General features: G+C 39.5%; 1 long non-coding RNA gene and 1 gene segment (V, D, J or C); one reads left to right on the top strand and one right to left on the bottom strand.

Moving 5' to 3' along the window:
* Positions 1 to 24,674, bottom strand: part of LOC119532271 — a 456,157-nt gene that overhangs the window by 368,680 nt on the left and 62,803 nt on the right.
* Positions 12,282 to 24,674, top strand: part of LOC119532288 — a 71,179-nt gene continuing 58,786 nt past the window's right edge. Inside the window, exon 1 of the long non-coding RNA XR_005216504.1 lies at positions 12,282 to 12,333. This is a non-coding gene — a long non-coding RNA (uncharacterized LOC119532288). The remainder of the gene's footprint in view (positions 12,334 to 24,674) is intronic.

Below are 24,674 nucleotides of genomic sequence, written 5' to 3'. Positions count from 1 at the left end.
CCTGTATTTATATATATTTCGATGCGCATCCATCTTTATCTACCTTAAGCTAAGCATGGGTATATACTGATCTCTGTAATTTTTTTCTCCATTTCACTTACTAATATATTATGATTTATGAACATCTTTTCACGTCAAGAAATATTCATACACCTCTTGATTTGAAAATAGAGCTCCACTGTGTGGAGTGTCAAAACTTATTTGGCCAATTCACTATTGTCAGACATTTAAATTACTTTCAATTTGAATTGTTATATATTGCATTCTGATAAACATCCCTTTGTATATATCCTTATTATATATCATAATATTTACTAAGCATAAATTCCTAGAAATGAAGTGGCTGTAACACAAAGTGTAATCATTTTTAAGGTTTTGATACTTTTTGCCCAAATGCCCTCAAAAAAGTTATAGAAATTTGTGTTTCTACCAGCAGTGTTCAGGAACGTCTATTTACTCTCATTTTTGCCAACACACAGTATGATCTTTGCCAGTCTGATTGGCAGAAAAAATACCTAATTGGTTTCAAAATTACTTGGACTATGTAGTGATGTTGGACATTTTCACATATTTATCAGTCAGTTATGTTCTTCTTTTGTGAAATGCCTGTTAACTCCCACTAACATTTTGTTTTATTTGAACTCATCTTAGTTTTACTGATTTGGAGATATTTTTATATATTTAATAATATGTAGCTTCTGCTTTAATATGTATTGTAAATATTTTTCTACTTCATCATTAGTCTTTTAATTTTGTTTACAATGTTTTTAATATTCATGTTTTAAAAATTTATTTAGTCAAATCTCCAAATTTTATCCTTTATAATTTGTCTTTGTCATTTTTACCAAATACTTCTACTTTTCCAAAATTTTAGAAACATGTATCTATGAACGTACATATTCTTCTAGTACTTTTGTAATTGAAAAAAGTTATAAACCTTTTTTATCTGGAATTTATTTGTTGAGTTAAGAATCTTTTATTAATTTTCAGATGGTTATCCAGGTGTCTTCCAACAATTTATTGACTAGCCATCCTTTCTTTTTTAGTTTGAGATACTAACTTTAACATACATAAAATTCTTATTTCAGTCTCTTACTCATAACTTTAGGTTCCATTGGTCTATGTATCATTATAGTGGTACCTCATTATTTTAATTAATAGAGCTTTAGAGTACATTTTAATATGTGGTATGGCAAGCATTTAAATTTGTACTATGTATCTCATTTATTCGTCCAGAAAACCTTTAGAATTATTTTTACAAGTTAACAAAATAAAAAGCCCTTCACCATGTTGATTGAAAAAATGTGTTTAAGCTTATAGATTTATGTGGCAGAGTCAAGTCTGTAAGCAGGTATAACATTTATTTGAAGATCATGGACTATTAAAGAAGTGACATTAGGTTATAAGGAGCACTGATGATGGTTATATGAAAGGTTTTCTTAGTTGTAAGCTTCTCCCACCTTCCTTATTGCTTCAAGTTATCTGGGAAGCATGGGCTAAACCAATTATTCTGCATACTATGATTATTTCCTCTCTGAACCCTTACAGTGGTTGGAGGTCATTTTAAAGCACTTTGTTCAGTTGGGATATATTACCCATTGTGTTTATATATAACAATGTCTCCTAACCTGGTCTTTCAACAACAGCAGCAAAAGCAAAACAAAACAAAACAAAACAAAAGAAGCCAAATTATTCAATAGATATTAAATGCCAATGGTACACAAAGTCTGTGCTAAGTAGTGTGAGGAATTAAACAACAACAAAACAACAACAAAAAACTAGGGTCTCTGTTCTCAAGGAGTTTGCAGGCAAGAGGGGAGGATAAGACAGGTGTAAATAGAAGTGCAGTACAAGGCAAGCAGTGATAATTGTAATAATTGGTATGAAGTCAAAGTTATACAAGTGCAGAGAGAGAGGAAGTGGAAAGATGGATCTCTGGGAAGAAATCTCCTGATTTGTAGTATTTGCTGATTTCTATGTATAAATTTTCCCACAATGGCTGATTTCTAGCTGCTGACATGAGGTCACTGATGGGAAGAGAAGTGCACAATCAGCACCCAGCGGGCACCAGCAGGGCCCAGCACACCAATGGAGAGAGGAACAACTTTCAGTTGGGGATTGTCCCCCAAAGCATCATAGGAGAGATGTGAACTAGAGTTTGAAGGATGATGAGCTTCAACATGTAGAAAAGGGGAGTGAATATATTGCAGGAAAAACAAACAGCAAGAGCAGAATTTTGGTGTTAGGAAAAGCACAGTCTTATGGGGGGAGTCCAGAAAAGTTCTTGATCAGACAAGGTATTTTGGAGGGGCGCTTTGAGGAGATGAATTTGGCAATGCTAAGCAGGGTAAATCCAACAAGAAGAGTCTGAAAGAGAAATGAGCAGTTAAATATCCAGTGTATAGGTGTTAAATTTGTCCCTCCTTCTTACTACCCTGGGTGATGTGGAAGAAAGAGCTGAACAACCTACCTAATCCTAACAGCTTGAGAAGCTGTTTCCTTTCTGAGCTGCAGTTAAGTAAATAATAATAGTAATAATAATAATTTGTTTAGTTGGTTCATTTCACCAATGTTATTTTTATTAGTACTTTCAGTTAGGTCTTTTTTGATTGCAAGTGACAGAAAACCCAACTCAATATGACTTAAGGAAAAAAAAAAGAAATTAATTGTTTTGCATTGTTGACGTCCCATCTATATCCCCTTGCGCACTTACTATTTAGGTACACACTGCCCAACTTCCACCTGCTGGAACTTGAGATTCTTTGCCTGAGGACATTCTCTTACCATTATGGTCTGCTTGGCACATCTTAAGTGTAGGAGAATTAACACACCCAGCCCTGGGAGCTGCCCTTGACTAATTAGTTTCAGAATTTGGGGCACAATGCCCTAGCTCTTTGGACCCTCTGGTGAGATAACTTGAGGCAAGTGTTTCTCGCTGGCTCCAAGACTTTCCCTGGCAGGATCAAGTTCCTAGTGCCCACAGTGGTAGCTGGCTTGATGACATACCCCTTTTTGGCTGACTCCCCATCCCAGCTCTCTCTACTCCCCTACCATGCTTCCTGGGATCACCTGCCAACCAAGCCACTTGCACTTGAACCTTGTCTGCTTCTAGGGGACCCAAGCTAAGGCAGATGGCATGCACAACTACAAAGTCCAGGGTAGATTGCTCTAGGCATAACAGGGCCAGGGCTTCCAACAATGTCATCAGAATTCAGTTTCACTTGTCTTTCAGGGTCATGATCTCCCTTGGTGGTGGGGAGAGGACTGCTGTTAACTCTAGGTCTGCATCCTAACCCCTCACAACCCCCAGCAGCATTCCCAATAGTTCCATACAGTGTTTCAGGATGTAGGCTTGCATCATGTGCTCATCTTTGAGCTAATCATTGTGGTCAGAGAGATGAACTATATGAATTGGCCAGGAGATCCAAGGCAGGGTCAGCCTTATTCAAACCACAAGAATTAGGAATCGGGGAAGCTTGGCTTATTCAGGGAAAATCAATGTGCTGTCACCAGAAAAGGGATGGACATTGGGTGGGCAAAAACAATACATGCATTCGTCAATCTGCTATGCTATTGTCCCTAGGCATGAGATTCAGGGAGGAAAATGTTCTTGAGGCCGGGCCTTGTTACCATGACTCACTCTTTCTTTGATACCAAATGTGGGGAGACTGTTCCTAGAACATTCATTAGCTTCCTGTCTAGACCCATCAGGGGCGCCCACAGAGCCTTGTGTCTGCCCTCTTCCTGTCTGTGCGGCTTTCTCTCCCAGGCTCCCTGAGCAGGTGGCTGTCTCACGCTAAGCTCTGGGGTTTTTGTAAAGCTGTGCCTGACAGTCCTCTCACCGTGGACTCTGCGACAGCACAGAAATACACAGCTGAGTCTCCAGGCACCAAGGAGGAGATGGTGAGCTTCAGGGTTTTTGATGCTTTCTGGAACACCACAGAGTATCTTCCATTACTTGATCTCTCATTTGTAGAATACAGAGAAATGAGACTAGTCATCTTTCCACTGGAAGTCTGTTGATACCAGTACATATAATAATTTGAAAAACTGACGGTGATTTGGCAGTCCAAGGTCACAGACTCCCCTACTTTCTTAGTCATCACTGCTATTTGTTGGCTGACCTGGGCGTTACTGGAACCTGTAGGAAAGGGGGAAAAAAAAAAAAGACTTATCTGCTGATAGTGCTCACAGGAATGTACCAAATATCCAGGTTGTGACCCAGAACATATAGTAGCAAAAAGCGCAGTCTTCTTTTATTCCGACCTCTCTCCTAAACCTCCTCCTGCCCTGGGATCAAGGGTTGGCACGTTCCCTACCAAGGAGGATGGAGGCTGCGGCAATGCAGAAGACAGCAGACAGTCTGGGCTGCATGGTTGCGACTCTCCCTCTGGCGAAATGGCTCTTGTTCTATCTGCTACCAGGCTGGCCCATGCCGTTTTGTTGGAGCTGGGTGGTCCTGTGGTTTTGCTGCTGCAGAGTTGGAATTGCGGTTTCTGCATATGCGAGCTTAGTCATGCCACCTGCTGTCTGTATTTGCCACCAACCCCCCGCCACCCCCCCCCCCCCCCGCCACCGCCTCCCTTCCTCCAGGCCCGCTGTTTTTCTTTGACAAACATGTAACATAGCATTTTTTTTTTTAGCTATGAAAGAAAACATATTTAATGTAGACACTACCAAAAAGTATAATGGAGACCAAAAAGTCCAACTCTAAGCTCATCACCCAAAGATAAACTGTTAATATTTTGTTGTTTTTCTTTCCATATTTTTCTATGCATATATGCAAACTTTAAAGAAATTTGGACCATACTGAAAATTATTTTTTTGTTTGACATTATTTATTTGAATATGCCATCAATGTCATTCAATTGTATTTGAAAATGTGATTTTTATGGCATCGGACTGTTTTGTAAGTGTATCATAATTAATGTAAACATTATTTTTTGACATTATGTTGTTTCTTGTTTTGGCTATTTTAAATAAGATTCAATGGGCATTGTAAATATGTTTTTGCATTTCTGATGATTTCTTTGTGCAATGACTAGGTTCTTTTTCTTTAGTTTTTTTCCTAATGGAAAATTTCAAACATCTACAAAAGATGAAAGAATAGTGTCGTGAAACCTCATATACCAATCCCTACCACCTAGCTTCCACAGTTATGAACTCATGGCCAATCTTATTTAATCCCCATTCCCATCCACCCTACAAACCTCCTCCAACTCTGGTTATTTTGAAACAAATCCAAGGTTCTCTATCATTCAATTCATAAATATTTCAGTATATATCCTAAACGTAAGGACTCTTTTAGTCTTATTGAACATATCCAAAACACCGTTTCCACATTTAAAAAAATAAACCTGAGAGTAATTCTTTAATATCAGCGATATGTCAGTGTTTAAAATTTCCTGATTATAAGATCCACACATTAAATTGGGTTGATATTGTCTCCTAAATCCCTTGTAAGCTAGAGCTTTCTCCTCCCTCTTCTTTTTCCCTTGAAATTTATTTGTTGAAGAAAGTTGGTCCTGTGTCCTGTATGTAGATTTTTCCACATTCTGGATTTTGCTGCTCGTACCCTTAGGTTTGTCGGGTTTCTCCAATATGGCTGCTGACTTCATCAAGCCCCCGTGGAAGTCTCTAGAGCATGCCTTCCTGGTAGAAATATGAGATAATAAATGAGTGCGTGGTAATTTATTATGCAGCAATAGAAAACTAATAATGATTTTGCTACCCAGAAGTTGGGTGTTTGGGTGCTGCTGTAACAAGTAGTCTCAAGAGGAATCCTGGGATGGTTTTGAGGAGAGAGAGAGAGACAGTCTTGGCTACACTGGGCAGGATGGTTTAGAGCAGCCAGGCAGAGCCCAAAGGTGTATGTGTGTGAGTGCGCACGCACGGGGAGGGCGCTGCAGTAAAACCAGCTGTGGGACCGGCTACATTAGCTGTTTGTCCTGGCCTACCCTCTTTACCGAGTGGTATGGGAGGAGGGAGAGGATGAAGTCAGCAATGTTCTGAGCAAAGCTGGAGGAGCTGGCTTGACTTGTGAGTTCCACAGGGTGACAAAGTCCAGACAGACAGCTATTTTTAAAACGATTTGCTTTGTTTTGAGCAAATACTATTTTTGTCTGCTGCCCAATTACCTCAGGTACTAGATCCAAGGAGGAGAATGCTTCTGAGAATGAGGCTTGGACACCACTATGGTCCCTATACTCTGAGCTTTGCTGTGGGATTGTTTTTCCCAAAATAACCAGCAGTTTCCTCTCCAGCCAGGAGAGGACCATTCACAGCTCTTAGTCCCCAGCCACTCCCAGCATGTGTTTGTGGGTCTTTCCAGGCTATTGCAGCATGGGATGCTTTTAGCTGGCTCCTGGGTTTTTTTTGTGGCTTTTTCGCCATCACTGCTCTGCATGCTCTCTCTGAGAGCACAGGAATACTGTGCTCAGCTGTAATGGAGAATCAATGAGGCTGATGAATTTGCCTTCCTCCTGGACATTCACTGAATAGCATCAGTTTGTTGAACAATCATTTTAGATGAAGAAGATAAATCTTCCCTCGAGAGGATGTTTGTAACATTCAAATATTAACCAATGACATAGATTAGAGTCACAGCTTCCCTCTCTGCCACAGATACTGTTGGAGGCATCATAACCCTCTTTTCCCTGGAACCTGTAAGAAAGAAAAGAGACCTAAGCCTTCTGATTGGCTTCCTACAGGATGGTCAAGAGCTCCCAGGTATCAGGCACCATTGTGCAACTTCCCGTGCTTCCCTTTGAACCTCCCCAAACCATGGGCAGATACAACCTCCCTCCATTCTCAAGGCCTCAGAGTCTGAGGGGTGACACAGCCCCAGGTTGGAGCCAACCCTGGCCTGGAAAATGAAGAGCACAGCAGTCCAGATCAGAGCAAGCAGGCTGGGCTTCCCAGAGTCAGATTTTCCACTGCTGAAAGGTCTCCCTTCTGCCTTGCCTTCTGTGGCGTGAGTGCGGGTGGCAGGATGCTGGTTAGAGAGAGAAGGTGCTAGGCAGAGAGAGTAAATGTGAGAAGAGTCAGAGTCACCCATGGGTTCCTCAACTAAACCTGTTGTTGAGCCTCCCAAGCACAGGCTTTGCCACTCTGGAAGGCTTGCTCCTTTCCAACAGAGATCTTCCCGGAGCAGGCCCTTGCCATGTGCCCTGGCTGTTTCCTTGGAGGCTGACTTAGGACCACTGTCTGTTCCTAGATACGGGCCTCACTCCACGGGCCTTCATTTTCCTTCCTACACCCTGGCTCTGAACTTGTATTACCCACTCTAACTTGATTCTTTACCTGCATAAACCCTTTCCCTTTGAGGCCATTTACAAGGTCTCCCACGAAGGCTTTCAGAAGAATAGCTATGAATGAAAGAAATATTTCCACTGCCTTTGGATAGTACTTATCGGTATCATAAATGGTGCACCTTCTATTTAATAAGGCTTTTGACTGTGAATTGTTTTCTTGCTGACTATTTCCTTATCATTCATATGTGTTTTATTTCAACAACAAAAATGTAAGCTCAGTATGGCCAGGAACTTTGTTTAACTATCCTATTTCTCTACAACTTTTTCTTTTTTTTTGAAAAGGATAACCATTTAAGATATATTCCTTGGGTATGGGATTTTCCACATTGCAAGTGGAGGTGAGATAAGGACAACAAGGCAGCATGTAGACTGTTTCATACCTTCTCTTCTTTCCTCTCTCTCGGCCCATAACCTCATTTCTCATTTCACTAAGAAAATAGAAGCAATCAACGTAACTTCATCTTCTTGCTTCACATATGTCAACCCTATTGCACCTCTGCACCTGTACTCATATTTTCTGCTTTTCTTTCTGTTTCTTGGGTAAACTATCCCTGCTCAAATTAAGATTGATCCCTCTACTTATGTACTTGACCTTGTCACCTTTGCCAAGTCAAGGACTTCATAAGTTAGGTCCTCTCCTCTGCGTTATCAGTGTCTGCCTCTCTTCTGCTGATTCATTCCAGTCAGCATATATAAATATTATCTACTATCATCTACGGCATCTGGCTCATTTAATGAAATGTCCCCTGTTTGACAGTTCTCAATTCAGTATCCCTGGGAGATAAGGAAATGAGTAATGAGGGTTATGAGCAGAACAGCCACACCATGTGGGTTTTCTTGTATTTTCTCACCAATTCCTCTGCTCTGCTCCTCTTCTCCTTCTCCCAGGATTCTTTAGGAATATTTATAGTATGTTTTTATTTTTATTTCAAAGGAATACATATTTATTATTTATAATGGGAAAACAGAAAATACGAAGAAGAAAATAAAAACCACCTTTTAAATTAAACATACAGAAATCAGCTTTGCTGACAACACGGTGTATTAGCTTTATATATGGACATTTACAATTGTAATGATGTGTTATATACAGGGTTATTTATTGCATTTTCTTCCTTAACAGCAAAAGTACTTCCAGATCATTAAGTATGGTTTTCATGGCTATATTTGTAAAGAAATTGCCATGATTTATTTAACCATTTTACTGGTTGTTTTTTTTCCCCCTAATTTTTGGCATAATAAAAAACATACAATGAAATAATTCCATATAACTATTTATGCACATTTCTGAATATTTCCTATGAATTAAATTTATAGGAATAGAATTAATGGGACAAGCATATGAACTCCCTCTATCTCTCTCTCTTTTTTTCTTTCTCAGTGATAGCAAAGTCCATAATCCAAAGGTCCATGTTCTTTCCACCACTGAGCCTTTGTGTCTTTAATCAGAAGTCTTTAGGCGCTTCAAAACACTTCTTAGTTCTTTAGTTAGGCATTGGCTTTTATAACCCTTCTTTAAAACTGTATTTCTAAATTACAAAAGTGATTCATGCTGGTTGCTGTCCTCATATAATACAGAGATGGGTAAAGGTAAAAGTTAATGACCTCTTCTCCTTTTCTGTCCCTGAATCCCCCTCCGTCTTCTGCCAAACCCACTCTCCTGAGGTAACCAGTGGTGCATGTACATACATGCCTTGCACAGAGGCAGTGATTATATTGGTTTTATTTTGTATCGCCCCTGTGGAAAATTGAATCTTACGCCAAGCAAGATTTTTCAACTCTCCTTTTCCAACATATCATAGGCATCCTTCCAGGCCAACGCACATAGATCTAATATATTCTTTCTAATAGCGCCATAATAATCATTATATTATAAATTAGTTGCTATTGCTGGGTAACAAATCACTCCAAACTTAGTGAATTAAAACAACAAAACCTTATAGAATTCATGATCCTGTGGGTCAGCCATTTCGGTAGGACTTTACTGGGTGTTTCTTCGAGTCTTAGATAGATTCCCTTATGTAGCTGAGGTCTACTGTGGATCAGCTGCAGGTCAGCTTTGCTGATAATGGCTGAGATTTCTCACACATCAAGGGTCTCAGCTGAGGCAACTGGGATGACTTGGTTCTGGCCCATATGGTCTCTCACCTTGCAGAAGGCTAAACTGGGCCTGTTCGCATGGTAAAAGCAGAGGTCCCAAGAGTGCAGGCAGAAGAGTGCAAGGTCTCTTGAGGTTTGGGCTCAGAACTTGCATACTATCACTTCTGCCACATTCTATTGGCCAAAGCAAGTCAAGGAACCTGCCCAGATTCAAGGGATGGGGGAATGTACAGATCTTCATGGAAGATCTGCAAAGTCACTTTGCAGAGGGCATGGATATGGGCTGGCATGAACAATTGTGTCCTTTTTTGCAATCTACCCCATATGGGTATTCCATTATTTAACCCACAGGTCAATTACTCACTAGCATCCAGGTTATCATTATAAATCTTCTTGTGAGTTTTAGTAAATATTACCAAATTAGCATCTGTATTAGTCAGGGTTCTCTACGGAAACAGAAACAACAGGAGATATATCTATATCTATATATAATTATATTACATTGTGTATATATAATGTAAATATTATGAGACTTACAGGAATTGACTCAACGGACTATGGGGACAGGCAAGTCTGAATTCCATAGGGCAGGCCACAAGCTGGGAATTCCAGTGAATTTTCTCAATGAATTCCCCAAGAGAAGCGGGCTGGATGAAGCAGAGATGGAAATTCTTCCTTCTGACTGCTGAAATCCACAGTTCTCCCTTTTAAACTTTCAACTGATTGGATGAGATTTCTCTCACTGCTGATAGCAAGCTACATCTTGATTGTCAATGTAATCAGTGATAGATGCAATCAACTGACTGGCGATTTAAATCCACAAAACATCCTCACAGTAATAATCAGGTCAGTGCTTACTTGATCGAACAACTGGACACCATATCCTAGCCAATTTGATACATGAAATTAGCCATCCCAAAATCCAAAACTGTGCACTAATTTACATATTCATCAGGAGTGAATTTCAGAGTGCCCATTTCACCACATCCTCATTATCCTAGGAAGGACATTTCCCCAAAAATATTTGACAATTTGTTATATGAAAATGCTATATCTTTGTTGTTCTATTTCGTATTTTGTTAATTATTTGTGAGGTTGAATTTATTTTCAGATGCTTATTAGCCATTTTAATTTTTTCTTTGTGAATTGCCTTTTCATGACATTTATCCATTGTTCTGTTGAGATGTTATATTTCCTTACATATTGATAAATGCTCTTTATTTTTTAGGACATAAACTGGGTCTGTTATATAAGGACAAAGACTTAGATTATTCTAGAGGCCATCAGCCAGTGCTCTTTGTTAACTAGTTCAGGCAGAAGTTGAGTCCTTGTCAGCACCCTGGCTCCCAGAATAAAAACTGTGATCAGGTCATACAGCGAACAAATTCTGGCAGAACTCTGCTATACCTACTCTTTTCCAAGAAGACTTCCTGGCTTTCATGAATAGCATTACAATCATGTTACTTGTATTTTTTTTTTTTTAATGGAGAAACCTATATAAATATATTTTAAAACAATGGAAACATTAAAAATACTAAGGAGCAGACCCAAGATCCTTCATCAATTCCTGACATTTTAGGGTAGTAGATTCAATTCAATTAATTTATCAAGAATCTACTATAAGCAAGATGCTGTGCTAGATGCTGTTGGGGTGACATATATGAATCAAATGGAATTTCTGCCACTGAGAGTTTAGAAGTTTAGAATTTAGTACAGCTTCTATGTTGTTGTGTTACTGTAGGGGCTCTGAGAATCCATATGTGCAACAGGCATTATCTATAGTTGAAAAAAACACATCAACAGTAGCAGTAACTATAGCTAACGTTTGAGTGCTCACACCATGTCAGGCACTATGATAAATTTATTTTATAGATATTTGTCCTTCTAGTTTAAAAATATACATGGATGCTTTGTGATTAGTAAAAAAAAAAAGCCAAATTTATTAAAAAGTGGTCTTCATAGTACTATTTTTTCAATCAATGGATTTTGAAAATCTGTTACTATCTGCAAAAGTTTTGACCTTGAAAAGGAGGCTGTGTGCTCGAAAGATTGGGACTCACCACCAACAGGTGGGATTAGAACAGACTACCCCTTTCTGAGGACAGACACAAGATTAAAAGTGGAGGGTAATATCTCAGGATCAGATTCAGGGATTCAGCTGTTTAAACCTCAGTCTTAATCTCAGGTTCTGAACTGTAGCCTGAACCTATCCCCTGGTCCTCGTTTCCTGTGCCCATTTAGAATCCGCAGGCCTGGTAGGAGGGTCAGGTGTCCTGCTCAGGGGCCCATGAGTCTTCATTCACAGACTCTTCCTTGGAGACTGCTTGCTGGGTACCTGGTGGCTCACTCTGTTCCTTGTGGGCTCTTCTGGACATTTATTATAAGGGTTTAGTAAGGGTTGGGATGGAGTTAAGAGCTGTAAGCCAAAAGTGTGTCTGCAGAGGGAAGAAGCACACCTGGGCAGCTGATAACCACCTGTTTAATAAACAACAGGCTGGTCCTCGGCACTGGCCTCTTTCTTTTCCCCTTCTCCCCTTTGCTTGCCTACCTGCCCGAACTTCAGGCCACAGGGAACAAACCAAGAGTCTCCGGTTTGTGAGCTCCTAATCCCTTAGTCCTCAGCCACATCCTCCACATCTCCTCATTCTTGGTGGAGTCAGAAGGTTTTTGGAAAAGCACACATTGCATTGCTCCAGGCAGTTAAAGATGAGGAGGGAATGATGTTTTTTTAATTCATCATCACTGTCATGATGGTAGGTCTCAGAATATTGTAATAGTTACTTGTTGAAGACATGATAAATGTGAAAGAGTTTGAAAAAGAATTCTTGATGTAACTATTGAAAATGAACAGTTATTTTTTTCCACCTTTATAGATTTTCAAGTGCTTTTGAAGTCGAGAAAACAGTGAATAAATCTAAAAGTAAGTTGAACGCTGCCAGACAGAAGATATTGCTGTCATTTCAAATAGAGATATTCAACGTGTTTTAAAGTAAATCTGTTACAGGCATCTTATTTTTTTTGAAATCCACTTTTACAATGAGGAATGCCTTTAGCTATGTTGCCTCTTTTAGGAGAATCTGCACATTCTTTTTATAATGATTGAATAAATTAGACTTAAATCAGCAAAACTACATTTAGCTGTTTACTAATCATAAGGTTGGTGAGTCAGAACAGCCTTGCATGGTAAATGGTTTACAATTACAATGAGTAATCACAGTGTTCAGTAACAAATATCTAGTAAATGAGGTTTTCTGTAAAAACATTCATAGTTAACAGACCTGGGAACCATTAGGATAATATTTTAAATATTATAGGAAAGTTCTTTGCCCTTTTTAGTTAATAATGATAAGCAGAAAACTATCATCTAAAGATATAGAAGATGGTTGTAACTTAAATTTTGTGATAACTGTCATGCCCATTCACTGCTTCTCATCTACCTGTATAAAAATAATAATTAGCATTAACTGCACACTTACTATGTGTCAGGCACTGTTCAACGGGTAGGTACATATTAATTCATATCGTTCTCGACAGCAACTCTATATGGTAGCTGTTATTTACTAGCCCCGATATTTAAAGAAAAGACTGAAGTGTGGAGGAGCAGAGTAATTTGTTCAAAGTCACAGAGCTAAAAAGTGAATGATTTAAACCTAGACAGTGTGGCTCCAGGGCTTATGCTTTTTACCTTTGTCCTATAGTGTTATTTTACTTCACTAAGCAAAGGCTCATTGCAAATCCACTGTTTTTGCAGTCTCAAGAGTTCTTATGTCAATAACTGCCTAAAATTCCTCTCAAGTTTCTGTAAAAAAAAAAAATTACGGCATTTATTTTAACTTGACTTTTAATCAGGGCCATATTCAGGATATTTTGGGCTCATAAAAATTCATTTCCACAAAGAACTGCTGGGAGAAAGTATACATCTGTTCATTGAGCCATTATTTCAAACCTTCAAGGATATATGCAGACTGGATCTCTTCAATACTTCACTGAGACATAACTCAGTGTGATGAGATCAACAAGCAGCTTACATTTTAGAAGGAGACAATAGGGAGTCACAAAAAGACTCCATTTTTCTACGAAGCCATTCTGCACTTGTGTGCGGGGACTCCTGTTGATGGATATTCTCCTGCCTGTGTGAGCCGAGTCTGTGGGAGAATTAACACAGATGTGTACAAACAATGTGGAGAGTAGGGGCATCCATTCCCTTTTTAAAGTGATTCAGCTTTTGAGTTAGATTTACGATGGTTTTTTATTGTCAACCGTGGCTCCTATGAGGTTTCTAAGAAGGTGGAGAATGAATGTTTTTTAGCCCTTGGAAGTCAATTGTTCTGAAATTCCAAAACATATGCTGGTCAATGGGTTTGCTGTCAAAACAGACATGATGGATAGAGAGGAGGGCTTTTCTTTCAAAAAGCAGCACGCAATCCAACTCCTGAGTGCCCTTAAGGAAGACCAATTTGCAAGGCTGTTATTTACTATTTCATTTGACTTCGTTGTGGCATTTACATAGTAATGTTTTCAGTTTAACTTGGGAATGTTATTTTAAATCCTATACATGCTGCATATAAAAGTGTCCAAATGAATTGTCTTATGTGTTTACTGTTTCTCAATGTTTGTTTATGGGCCTATTTGAACCTGCTGTTTGCCAATCACTGCCTTCATTGTAATATGCTGTCAGCAGGGTTCTTTATTAGGGAATATGGCGTTTCTCTGGTGCCTCCGGTAACAAATACCCTTATTCCATCGGTGCACCAATTTCCATATTAACCCAAGCTATTTCTTTTAGTAAGTTTCTGGGGTGGTGGTTCTCAGCTGTGTGTTTTGATTTCCTGATCTTGGGATCAGCACATAACCCTCTGTAACTTTCGGTAAGACGGAGGGGGTATGTAATTCACTTTTCTTTCTTTCTTTCTTTTTTTTTTTTTTTTTGTTATTTGCCATGTGTGTAGGAGCAGAAAAGAGGTTTATTGCTGCTGATCTCCTGAATAGAGATGTAGTGGGTAAACATTTTGCAATTTTCTCAGATGTGCAAATCAGGGCAGCTTTATTTTCTGAAACAACTTAATTTTTAACTCCAGTAACTATTGTGCCTGATATCAGAAAACTTTCTCTAAGCAAATGCAGGGTTTTCCCCCTTTAATCTTGATTTTCTAAGTCAATTCAGGATTTTCTCAGCCTGTTCAGTTTTTCCCCTCCCTGTCTTTGGGACCACATCTAAATTTTACGGGGTTTAAGGTTTGGCATTGGCTGGGGGCACCGGGCCTGTGCTGGCCTCTGCTGGGATGCGATGCTCTGGGTTGGTGTGGGCACTATTGTTTCTGTGTGCCCAGATGTCTGAGTCCCTGGAGTTCTCTGCTTGTTGATCTGCATGCTCTGTGTCCTTTTAAATCCTAATGTTGAGATCCCTCCAGGTCCACTAAGTCTCTCTCAGTCAATTTCCATGCTTTTTGTGTACATGCCAAAATTCTGCTGCTCTAATGTTAGTCTGGTTGAACAGGCTGTCTTGGTCTCTCTGGATCTATTGACGCTATTGCACGACTGTTTCTGCCCTGGCAGAAACTTGCAAGGATATTGTCACCCAGCCTTCCCTACAAGAATTAGTCATAAGTCTCCTCTAACTTAGATTCCTCAAGACCCATTTGGGATTCTGTTATTGCATCATCCTACCCCTTTGGTGGGATGGGCTGTGAAGGTGAAGCACAGAGATCTTTACTAATGACTTCCTTTCCTGCTTTCCTCTGCAACACCCCTAGAAAGTCACAGACCAAGGGATTTTTCTTAAATCCAGGTTGGGTAATTGGATCAATTTATATTCTGCAGTATATGCCTTTTTAAGGCATAGATTTTGATTTGTTTTGTTTTTGAACTCAAAAGTCAGAATCCAAATGCAAACTTATTTTTTCTTTCATTCTATTGTCTCTAGAGGAAGTTTCCAAATTTTATTTTGAAACTGGAAAGAAAAGAATTTATTCCTTTTTTCCTTTGTGTTCCTTGTGACCTCCCTGTGCCAATTAGGAAGTCAGGGCTTCCCTACCTGCTGTCTAACATGAGAAGGATTGCAGGGCAAAAGGGGATTATCAGAAATATCTGTTCCCCAAAAAAGACAGTTAGGATTGGTGATTAAGATAACTGGTTTATTAACGTCTTTCCATAAAATTAGTGACAAGTTTTGAGTGATCATCTTCTGAGAGGCCATATGGGCACTGATTAAGAACATGGGACCGTGTGACCTAAGGCAAACTTTTTAACATACTTGGGGCCCAGTTTCTGTAAACTGAGGCTAAAAACTGGGGTGGTCATTCGAATTTAGTGAGTTAATAGATGTAAAACATTCAGAACAGAGACTAGTCCATGATAAACACTTAAATACTAATTATTGAGGTGGGGCAAGATGGCGGACTGGTGAGCTGTATGTTTTAGTTACTCCTCCAGGAAAGTAGGTAGAAAGCCAGGAACTGCGTGGACTGGACACCACAGAGCAATCTGACTTTGGGCATACTTCATACAACACTCATGAAAATGTGGAACTGCTGAGATCAGTGAAATCTGTAAGTTTTTGTGACCAGGGGACCCGCGCCCCTCCCTGCCAGGCTCAGTCCCGTGGGAGGAGGGGCTGTCAGCTCCGGGAAGGAGAAGGGAGAACTGCAGTGGCAGCCCTTATTGGAAACTCATTCTACTGATCCAAACTCCAACCATAGATAGACTGAGACCAGACACCAGAGAATCTGAGAGCAGCCAGCCCAGCAGAGAGGAGACAGGCATAGAAAAAAAACAACACGAAAAACTCCAAAATAAAAGCGGAGGATTTTTGGAGTTCTGGTGAACACAGAAAGGGGAAGGGCAGAGCTCAGGCCCTGAGGCACATATGCAAATCCTGAAGAAAAGCTGATCTCTCTGCCCTGTGGACCTTTCCTTAATGGCCCTGGTTGCTTTGTCTCTTAGCATTTCAATAACCCATTAGATCTCTGAGGAGGGCCCTTTTTTTTTAATCCTTTTTTCTTTTTCTAAACAATTACTCTAAGAAGCCCAATACAGAAAGCTTCAAAGACTTGCAATTTGGGCAGGTCAAGTCAAGAGCAGAACTAAGAGAGCTCTGAGACAAAAGGCAATAATCCAGTGGCTGAGAAAATTCACTAAACACCACAACTTCCCAAGAAAAGGGGGGTGTCTGCTCACAGCCATCATCCTGGTGGACAGGAAACACTCCTGCCCATCACCAGCCCCATAGCCCAGAGCTGCCCCAGACAACCCAGTGTGACGAAAGTGCTTCAAATAACAGGCACACACCACAAAACTGAGCGTGGACATTAGCCTTCCCTGCAACCTCAGCTGATTGTCCCAGAGTTGGGAAGGTAGAGCAGTGTGAATTAACAAAGCCCCATTCAGCCGTCATTTCAGCAGACTGGGAGCCTCCCTACACAGCCCAGCAGCCCAGAACTGCCCTGGGGGGATGGCACTCACCTGTGACATAGCACAGTCATCCCTCAACAGAGGACCTGGGGTGCACAGCCTGGAAGAGGGGCCGACTTGAACGTCTCAGGAGCCATACGCCAATACCAAGGACTTGTGGGTCAGTGGCAGAGACAAACTGTGGCGGGACTGAACTGAAGGATTAGACTATTGCAGCAGCTTTAAAACTCTAGGATCACCAGGGAGATTTGATTGTTAGGGCCACCCCCCCTCCCCGACTGCCCAGAAACACGCCCCATATACAGGGCAGGCAACGCCAACTACACACGCAAGCTTGGTACACCATTTGGACCCCACAAGACTCACTCCCCCACTCACCAAAAAGGCTAAGCAGGGAAGAACTGGCTTGTGGAGAACAGGTGGCTCGTGGACGCCACCTGCTGGTTAGTTAGAGAAAGTGTACTCTATGAAGCTGTAGATCTGATAAATTAGAGATAAGGACTTCAATTGGTCTACAAATCATAAAAGAACCCTATCAAGTTCAGCAAATGCCACGAGGCCAAAAAAAACAGAAAATTATAAAGCATATGAAAAAACCAGACGATATGGATAACCCAAGCCCAAGCACCCAAATCAAAACATCAGAAGAGACACAGCACCTAGAGCAGCTACTCAAAGAACTGAAGATGAACAATGAGACCATCGTACGGGAGACAAAGGAAATCAAGAAGACCCTAGAAGAGCATAAAGAAGACATTGCAAGACTAAATAAAAAACTGGATGATCTTATGGAAATTAAAGAAACTGTTGACCAAATTAAAAAGATTCTGGACACTCATAGTACAAGACTAGAGGAAGTTGAACAATGAATCAGTGACCTGGAAGATGACAGAATGGAAAATGAAAGCATAAAAGAAAGAATGGGGAAAAAAATTGAAAAAATCGAAATGGACCTCAGGGATATGATAGATGATATGAAACTTCCGAATATAAGACTCATTGGTGTCCCAGAAGGGGAAGAAAAGGGTAAAGGTCTAGGAAGAGTATTCAAAGAAATTGTTGGGGAAAACTTCCCAAATCTTCTAAACAACATAAATACATAAATCATAAATGCTCAGCGAACTCCAAATAGAATAAATCCAAATAAACCCACTCCGAGACATATACTGATCACACTGTCAAACACAGAAGAGAAGGAGCAAGTTCTGAAAGCAGCAAGAGAAAAGCAATTCACCACATGCAAAGGAAACTGCATAAGACTAAGTAGTGACTACTCAGCAGCCACCATGGAGGTGAGAAGGCAGTGTCACGATATATTTAAAATTCTGAGTGAGAAAAATTTCCAGCCAAATTTCCTTCAAATTTGAGGGAGAGCTTAAATTTTTCACAGACAAACAAATGCTGAGAGAATATGCTAACAAGAGACCTGCCCTACTGGAGATACTAAAGGGAGCCCTACAGACAGAGAAACAAAGAAAGGACAGAGAGACTTGGAGAAAGGTTCAGTACTAAAGAGATTCGGTATGGGTACAATAAAGGATATTAATAGACAGAGGGGAAAAATATGACAAACATAAACCAAAGGATAAGATGGCTGATTCAAGAAATGCCTTCACGGTTATAACGTTGAATGTAAATGGATTAAACTCCCCAATTAAAAGATACAGATTTGCAGAATGGATCAAAAAAAATGAAGCATCAATATGTTGCATACAAGAGACTCATCTTAGACACAGGGACACAAAGAAACTGAAAGTGAAAGGATGGAAAAAAATATTTCATGCAAGCTACAGCCAAAAGAAAGCAGGTGTAGCAATATTAATCTCAGATAAAATAGACTTCAAATGCAGGGATGTTTTGAGAGACAAAGAAGGCCACTACATACTAATAAAAGGGGCAATTCAGCAAGAAGAAATAACAATCGTAAATGTCTATGCACCCAATCAAGGTGCCACAAAATACATGAGAGAAACACTGGCAAAACTAAAGGAAGCAATTGATGTTTCCACAATAATTGTGGGAGACTTCAACACATCACTCTCTCCTATAGATAGATCAACCAGACAGAAGACCAATAAGGAAATTGAAAACCTAAACAATCTGATAAATGAATTAGATTTAACAGACATATACAGGACATTACATCCCAAATCACCAGGATACACATACTTTTCTAGTGCTCACGGAACTTTCTCCAGAATAGATCATATGCTGGGACATAAAACAAGCCTCAATAAATTTAAAAAGATTGAAATTATTCAAAGCACATTCTCTGACCACAATGGAATACAATTAGAAGTCAATAACCATCAGAGACTTAGAAAATTCACAAATACCTGGAGGTTAAACAACACACTCCTAAACAATCAGTGGGTTAAAGAAGAAATAGCAAGAGAAATTGCTAAATATATAGAGACGAATGAAAATGAGAACACAACATACCAAAACCTATGGGATGCAGCAAAAGCAGTGCTAAGGGGGAAATTTATAGCACTAAATGCATATATTAAAAAGGAAGAAAGAGCCAAAATCAAAGAACTAATGGATCAACTGAAGAAGCTAGAAAATGAACAGCAAACCAATCCTAAACCAAGTAGAAGAAAAGAAATAACAAGGATTAAAGCAGAAATAAATGACATAGAGAACAAAAAAAACAATAGAGAGGATAAATATCACCAAAAGTTGGTTCTTTGAGAAGATCAACAAGATTGACAAGCCCCTAGCTAGACTGACAAAATCAAAAAGAGAGAAGACCCATATAAACAAAATAATGAATGAAAAAGGTGACATAACTGCAGATCCTGAAGAAATTAAAAAAATTATAAGAGGATACTATGAACAACTGTATGGCAACAAACTGGATAATGTAGAAGAAATGGACAATTTCCTGGAAACATATGAACAACCTAGACTGACCAGAGAAGAAATAGTAGACCTCAACCAACCCATCACAAGCAAAGAGATCCAATCAGTCATCAAAAATCTTCCCACAAATAAATGCCCAGGGCCAGATGGCTTCACAGGGGAATTCTACCAAACTTTCCAGAAAGAACTGACACCAATCTTACTCAAACTCTTTCAAAACATTGAAGAAAATGGAACACTACCTAACTCATTTTATGAAGCTAACATCAATCTAATACCAAAACCAGGCAAAGATGCTACAAAAAAGGAAAACTACCGGCCAATCTCCCTAATGAATATAGATGCAAAAATCCTCAACAAAATACTTGCAAATCGAATCCAAAGACACATTAAAAAAATCATACACCATGACCAAGTGGGGTTCATTCCAGGCATGCAAGAATGGTTCAACATAAGAAAATCAATCAATGTATTACAACACATTAACAAGTCAAAAGGGAAAAATCAATTGATCATCTCAATAGATGCTGAAAAAGCATTTGACAAAATCCAACATCCCTTTTTGATAAAAACACTTCAAAAGGTAGGAATTGAAGGAAACTTCCTCAACATGATAAAGAGCATATATGAAAAACCCACAGCCAGCATAGTACTCAATGGTGAGAGACTGAAAGCCTTCCCTCTAAGATCAGGAACAAGACAAGGATGCCCGCTGTCACCACTGTTATTCAACATTGTGCTGGAAGTGCTAGCCAGGGCAATCCGGCAAGACAAAGAAATAAAAGGCATCCAAATTGGAAAAGAAGAAGTAAAACTGTCATTGTTTGCAGATGATATGATCTTATATCTAGAAAACCCTGAGAAATCGACGATACAGCTACTAGAGCTAATAAACAAATTTAGCAAAGTAGCGGGATACAAGATTAATGCACATAAGTCAGTAATGTTTCTATATGCTAGAAATGAACAAACTGAAGAGACACTCAAGAAAAAGATACCATTTTCAATAGCAACTAAAAAAATCAAGTACCTAGGAATAAACTTAACCAAAGATGTAAAAGACCTATACAAAGAAAACTACATAACTCTACTAAAAGAAATAGAAGGGGACCTTAAAAGCTGGAAAAATATTCCCTGTTCATGGATAGGAAGACTAAATGTCATTAAGATGTCAATTCTACCCAAACTCATCTACAGATTCAATGCAATCCCAATCAAAATTCCAACAACCTACTTTGCAGACTTGGAAAAGCTAGTTATCAAATTAATTTGGAAAGGGAAGATGCCTCGAATTGCTAAAGACACTCTAAAAAAGAAAAACGAAGTGGGAGGACTTACACTCCCTGACTTTGAAGCTTATTATAAAGCCACAGTTGCCAAAACAGCATGTTACTGGCACAAAGATAGACATATAGATCAATGGAATCGAATTGAGAATTCAGAGATAGACCCTCAGATCTATGGCCGACTGATCTTTGATAAGGCCCCCAAAGTCACTGAACTGAGTCATAATGGTCTTTTCAACAAATGGGGCTGGGAGAGTTGGATATCCATATCCAAAAGAATGAAAGAGGACCCCTACCTCACACCCTACACAAAAATTAACTCAAAATGGACCAAAGATCTCAATATAAAAGAAAGTACCATAAAACTCCTTGAAGATAATGTAGGAAAACATCTTCAAGACCTTGTATTAGGTGGCCACTTCCTAGACTTTACACCCAAAGCACAAGCAACAAAAGAGAAAATAGATAAATGGGAACTCCTCAAGCTTAGAAGTTTCTGTACCTCAAAGGAATTTCTAAAAAAGATAAAGAAGCAGCCAACTGAATGGGAAAAAATTTTTGGAAACCATGTATCTGACAAAAGACTGATATCTTGCATATATAAAGAAATCCTACAACTCAATGACAATAGTACAGACAGCCCAAGTATAAAATGGGCAAAGGATATGAAAAGACAGTTCTCTGAAGAGGAAATACAAATGGCCAAGAAACACATGAAAAAATGTTCAGCTTCACTAGCTATTAGAGAGATGCAAATTAAAACCACAATGAGATACCATCTAACACCGGTTACAATGGCTGCCATTAAACAAACAGGAAACTACAAATGCTGGAGGGGATGTGGAGAAATTGGAACTCTTATTCATTGTTGGTGGGACTGTATAATGGTTCAGCCACTCTGGAAGTCAGTCTGGCAGTTCCTTAGAAAACTAGATATAGAGCTACCATTTGATCCAGCGATTGCACTTCTCAGTATATACCCGGAAGATCGGAAAGCAGTGACATGAACAGATATCTGCACGCCAATGTTCATAGCAGCATTATTCACAATTGCCAAGAGATGGAAACAACCCAAATGTCCTTCAACAGATGAGTGGATAAATAAATGTGGTATATACACACGATGGAATACTACGCGGCAGTAAGAAGGAACGATCTCATGAAACATATGACAACATGGATGAACCTTGAAGACATAATGCTGAGCGAAATAAGCCAGGCACAAAAAGAGAAATATTATATGCTACTACTAATGTGAACTTTGAAAAATGTAAAACAAATGGTTTATAACATAGAATGTAGGGGAACTAGCAATAGAGAGCAATTAAGGAAGGGGGAACAATAATCCAAGAACAGATAAGCTATTTAATGTTCTGGGGATGCCCAGGAATGACTATGGTCTGTTAATTTCTGATGGATATAGTAGGAACAAGTTCACAGAAATGCTGCTGTATTAGGTAACTTTCTTGGGGTAAAGTAGGAACATGTTGGAAGTTAAGCAGTTATCTTAGGTTAGTTGTCTTTTTCTTACTCCCTTGTTATGGTCTCTTTGAAATGTTCTTTTATTGTATGTTTGTTTTCTTTTTAACTTTTTTTTCATACAGTTGATTTAAAAAAGAAGGGAAAGTTAAAAAAAAAAAAAAAGAAAAACAAGGGAAAAAAAAAAAAAGATGTAGTGCCCCCTTGAGGAGCCTGTGGAGAATGCAGGGGTATTCGCCTACCGCACCTCCATGGTTGCTAACATGACCACAGACATAGGGGGCTGGTGGTTTGATGGGTTGAGCCCTCTACCATAGGTTTTACCCTTGGGAAGACGGTTGTTGCAAAGGAGAGTCTAGGCCTCCCCATGGTTGTGCCTAAGAGCCTCCTCCCAAATGCTTCTTTGTTGCTCAGATGTGGCCCTGTCTCTCTAGCTAAGCCAACTTGAAAGGTGAAATCACTGCCCTCCCCCCTACGTGGGATCAGACACCCAGGGGAGTGAATCTCCCTGGCAACGTGGAATATGACTCCCGGGGAGGAATGTAGACCTGGCATCGTGGGACGGAGAACATCTTCTTGACCAAAAGGGGGATGTGAAAGGAAATGAAATAAGCTTCAGTGGCAGAGAGATTCCAAAAGGAGCCGAGAGGTCACTGTGGTGGGCACTCTTACGCACACTTTAGACAACCCTTTTTATGTTCTAAAGAATTGGGGTAGCTGGTGGTGGATACCTGAAACTATCAAACTGCAACCCAGAACCCATGAATCTCGAAGACAATTGTATGAAAATTTAGCTTATGAGGGGTGACAATGGGATTGGGAAAGCCATAAGGACCACACTCCACTTTGTCTAGTTTATGGATGGATGAGTAGAAAAATAGGGGAAGGAAACAAACAGACAAAGGTACCCAGTGTTCTTTTTTACTTCAATTGCTCTTTTTCACTCTAATTATTATTCCTGTTATTTTTGTGTGTGTGCTAATGAAGGTGTCAGGGATTGATTTAGGTGATGAATGTACAACTATGTAATGGTACTGTAAACAATCGAAAGTACAATTTGTTTTGTATGACTGCGTGGTATGTGAATATATCTCAATAAAATGAAGATAAAAAAATATTAATTATTAAGTGTTGCCAGTCCATGTATTGATAACATTTTAAGTGATTATCTCATATACACATGTGATCCACAAAGTTCAACAAAACTTTGACATTTAGTTATTTATCTAGGTGTTTTGCCCATGATACCCACTTTTAACTTTTTTTTGCCACTGTCTTGATATAATTGATTGGTTGTTTAGGCATCATACAGATAAAACTTCTTTAATCCATATGAAATTGCTCAGTACAAAATGTAGCAGAAGAACCAGCAAATCCCAATGTCAGTTACCCAAGTTTTCCATCGTCCCTCAGGGCCTGGCTCACTTTGACTTCACACCCCAGTCTGGTTCAAGTTTGGAGGTGATTGATATAATGCAGTTTCTGTGTTCGCTCCATGTACAAACACACTCTCTGCAGTTCTCCATGTTGTCACCTACCTTGTTTTTTTGGATTCTTTTAATGTCTTTATTTTTTGTTTCTACTCCTATTGAGCTACAGCCTCACTCCCAGAAGCAGGGCTCCATGTGCTTTCCATTCTCTTTGGGCAGGGCTTGGGTTAAGGGTGTGCTTTGCTGGGAGCATCTACACATGAGGGATGACCCAACACAGAGAAAGATACATGCCCGATGGCTCAGATTCATTCATTCATCAGATATTCATCACACTTTTTTGTGCCAGGCACCGTTCTGAACACAGGGTATTCAGTGGAGCTTACGGTTAATGGGAAAGAAATTTTATACAAATGAATAATTGCACAGAAATACATAGAAATTGTGATAAGGCCTACAAAAGAAATGATAGGGCTCTTTTAAATAGTAAAACAGGGGGAATACGCTTAGATTGGGAGAATAGGGTGTTTCTCATTGAGGAAGTGACATTTGATTTAAGATTTAACGAATGGGTAAGGATTAGCTGACTGTGGAACCCTGATAGGATTTGAGCTGGTAAGAACGGCATGACATAAGTCCCAAATTTAGTCTTTGAACTGCCTCCCCACTTCCACCTCATAAAAAAAAAAATCATCCTTAATTAAATATGAAATTCAAAGGTTTTCTGGGTCTAATGTCCCTTCTGGCTCTGTGGGACAAAAAGGAATCCAGTGAAGGTTTGAAGAAACATT

Source organism: Choloepus didactylus, chromosome 4 (genome assembly GCF_015220235.1).
Source record: "Choloepus didactylus isolate mChoDid1 chromosome 4, mChoDid1.pri, whole genome shotgun sequence".
NCBI classification, from domain to species: domain Eukaryota; kingdom Metazoa; phylum Chordata; class Mammalia; order Pilosa; family Megalonychidae; genus Choloepus; species Choloepus didactylus.
This window is presented reverse-complemented; position numbering and strand designations above follow the sequence as displayed.